The sequence below is a fragment of the Taeniopygia guttata genome, chromosome 8 (assembly GCF_048771995.1).
Source record: "Taeniopygia guttata chromosome 8, bTaeGut7.mat, whole genome shotgun sequence".
In the NCBI taxonomy this organism is placed as follows: Eukaryota; Metazoa; Chordata; class Aves; order Passeriformes; family Estrildidae; genus Taeniopygia; species Taeniopygia guttata.
In genome coordinates this window covers 13,963,301-13,966,878 of record NC_133033.1, presented here as the reverse complement: position 1 = coordinate 13,966,878, position 3,578 = coordinate 13,963,301, and the positions used below count along the sequence as shown (strand labels likewise).

General features: G+C 41.4%; 1 protein-coding gene across 5 annotated transcripts in view; it reads right to left on the bottom strand.

Annotated features, from left to right (window-relative positions):
• Nucleotides 1-3,578, bottom strand: part of PRKACB (protein kinase cAMP-activated catalytic subunit beta) — a 67,758-nt gene that overhangs the window by 2,286 nt on the left and 61,894 nt on the right. The window lies entirely within an intron of this gene.

Below are 3,578 nucleotides of genomic sequence, written 5' to 3'. Positions count from 1 at the left end.
CTGTATTGGGAGGAAACACAAAAAGGCACATGAAATGTTACTGGCCAAATACCAATAGATTTAACATTGTAATAAAGAGCACAGCAACACTCATTACTTCTCAGATCCTGCCAAGAGATCAGGTATTACAGATTTAAATTGTGGCACATAAAACCAATCTAAGAAGGTACAGGCCTAGATGTGTGAATCTAAATTGAAAAAGACTAATCTCTTGCTGACAGACTTCATTAAAAAAATTACTTCCTCTTCAAAACAAGGATTAGTCCTCTCCTTGCAGAGGCGATCCTGCTCCTTCCAGCTCATTAGCACAGGACATGGAGTACACTGATTGCCACCACCACTACACAGAAATCTTTGGCAAGTTTTGAATGCCACTCCCTCCTACTTAATAACAATCATCTATTTCCAAATAAAAACTAACCTAATACAAGTGGAAAAGAATTTGTTCTGCATCTTTTACGAAGTTCCTCCTAGGACCTAAGTGCAAAGTGAAAGCCTTCTAAAAACTAGGCCACAATCAGACACAAGCAATGACTTGAAGGAGTCACTCAAAGACTGTACTGTAAGGTAAGCAAAATTACAACAAAATTATGCAGGTTATGCAAATTCAAACCTGGAAGCACAAAGTAATCAGACAAGTATTTGTCTCCCAAACATCTTAAGGAGTAGGCAGAATGGTGGGGAGACAACAAAATGGGGCAGGCACAGCTCCAGCTGAGGCAGAGGATCACACCACACTGTGCCCCCAGGTAGACTGCAGATAGTCGGGGTGTGTTGCATGTGTAGGTCAGTAAATTAAACAGGTACAGTACAGAGTAACAAAATTAAACTCCAACCTGTGGGCAATACCATTATACACTGCCAAGAATAACAGTAACTTGTGCATTTGTGCGTGCAATTGTCACGTGTATACCCTCTTATTCTTAAAATAAGATTTGTATTTCAGCGATTTAGCCTGAGTGAACACAGTCTGTGTACATACCTAGCCTACAAAGACACACATTATCAGTATCTGAATTCTGTCTCTGTGTCTTCTTAAATTGATTTTCAGTTACTTTCTTACAAGAAAACTCAGAGCACAGAAAATACCTCATTTACTGCTTGAACTTTAGAACACTTTCAAATGAGATGCGGCTGACCTTTTCCTATTATCTTCCTGATGGAAATTGCTAAAAAGAGATTGCAGGAGATAACACTGGTTTTTAGTGGAAATACCTGTTTGGACCTAAATACAATCATCTTATCAGGCAGTGTATTATTACATATGAAAACATATAAAGAAAGGAAGACTTGATGGTATATCCTGCAATAGGTGAGCAACTGGCTCACAGGTGGGGCACAGAAGGTTACAGTGAATGGGATGACATAAGACTGGTGAGTTGTCACTAGCTGGGCTCTGTAGGGCTCAATTCTTGGCCCTGTGCTCTTGAACATCTTCATAAATGATTTGGATGCAGAAGTGGAAGGGATACTAAGTAAGTTCATAGACCATAGAAAACTGGGAGGAGCTGTTGACTCTGTGGAGGGCAGGGAGGCTCTGCAGAGAGACTCTGACAAATTAGAAGACTGGACAATCAGAAAGCGCATGAAGTTCAACATTGGGAAGTGCCAGATTCTGCAACTGGGATGAGGCTACCCTGGATGTATAGACAGACTGGGACACAAGAGGCTGGAGAGCAGCTGTGGAAAGGAACCTGGGGGTCCTGGTTGATGGCAAGTTGAGCCAGCAGTGCCCTGTCAGCAAGCAAGGGCAGCCATGTCCTGGGGACATCAGGCCCAGCATGGCCAGCCAGGCAAGGGAGGGGATTGTCCCGCTCTGCTCTGCACTGGGGCAGCCTCACCTCGAGTGCTGGGGGCAGCTTTGGGTGCCACAGTGTAAGAAAGACATTAAACTATTAGAGAGTGTCCAGAGGAGGACAACAAAGATGGTGAAGGGCCTTGAGGGGAAGCTGTGAGGGCAGCTGAGGGCACCGGGTCTGTTCAGGCTGGAGGAGACTGAGGGCAGAGCTCACTGCAGTCACAACTTCCTCGAGAGGGGAGGAGGAGCGGCAGGCACTGATCTCTGCTCAGTGACAGTGACAGGAGGCAGGGCATGGCCTGAAGCTGAGTCAGGGCAGGTTTAGGTTGGGTATCAGGAGAAGTCTTCACCCAGAGGGTGTTTGGGCACTGGAACTGCTCCCCAGAGTAGTGGCTACAGCATCAGCCTGAGAGGTTCAAGAAGCATTTGGACAATGCTGTCTGGTACATGGTGTGACTCCTGGGGTCCCGTGCAGGGCCAGGAGTTAGACAGGATGATCCTTGTGGGTTCCTTCCAAATCAGCATATTTTGTGACTCTGTATCCAAAATATTAAGTAATTGACTGATTTACTTATGACTGTAGCCATTAGGAAAAAAAAACACCAAAAAACCAACCAACCAAACCAACCCACCCCTGCAAAAAAAAAAACCCAAAAAAACCAAACAAACAAAACAAACAAACAAAGTCAAAACAAAAAACCAAAACAAAAACAAACCCCAACCCATTCACATGACATTTGCTGCCAAGGAACACTATGTTTATTCTGAAGAATACATGCTGTGGCAACAGCCACTGTGAAAAACAAGTATAAGTCTAAGTTTTATTGCTGTATTTCTGTGACTACTTGAATGATATTACAATCCACACTGTTGTTTCAGTATTTATTCTTTATAATTAGAAGCTTCAAACTTACTCGGTATCAGTTTTCACAACCCTTTAAATCTAGTAATAGCTATACTGACTCTACTACTTCTTAACATTTAAAAATATATTTTATTTATGTGAAAGTAATTCTCTATAGTACACTAGCAATGCTAAGAGTATTTAGCACAGTATTAAAACACTGTTAATATTATGGAGCCTGGTTGTTCCCAAACAGCATACTGGGAAACAAATCTTGGTGCATATAAATCTGCCTTGCAAAGAGGCATTAAGAAAGTGAAGAACAGATAATTAGAATTCCACAATGAGGAATATTTTCTTAAAAATATCTATACTTAATGCAAGGAATACAGGATGCATTAATTGTACCCTGTCTTCTAGTAATTAATACATTAGTGAAGAATTCAACAAATGTACTGTCAGTTTGTATAGCCAAACAACCAGTTTCTTTTTATAAACTATTGTTAGTATTTAGGTTTGGCCCTTAAAATACTACTGTTACAACAGCAAGTTCATGCCTCTATAGTCAAGACTGTTAGCATTTCAAATTCAAACCAATTTCTTTAAATATTATCACTTATCTCTAACTTTTTTTACAGAGGGAGCAGGTTGCTTTAGGAGAAAAAAGAAAAGCTCTAACTTTGGCATGAGCTTCTCCACACTGAAGCACAGTCTGAGTGCTAAGAGCTGGCTGGAAAGAAAACAAATTCATTTCTGCTGTGGAGGAGTATTTATAGATGCCACTATAGCAGGGGTTAAATAAAAAGTGAGAGAGGCAGGAGACGCCTTGCCCTGAGATAATCCAGAAATAGACTAATGCACAGCATGTGTGTTAATGAGAACGTGAATGTACACAGAGGTCCAGACTAAAATACCCACAAGAAACAAACATAATTC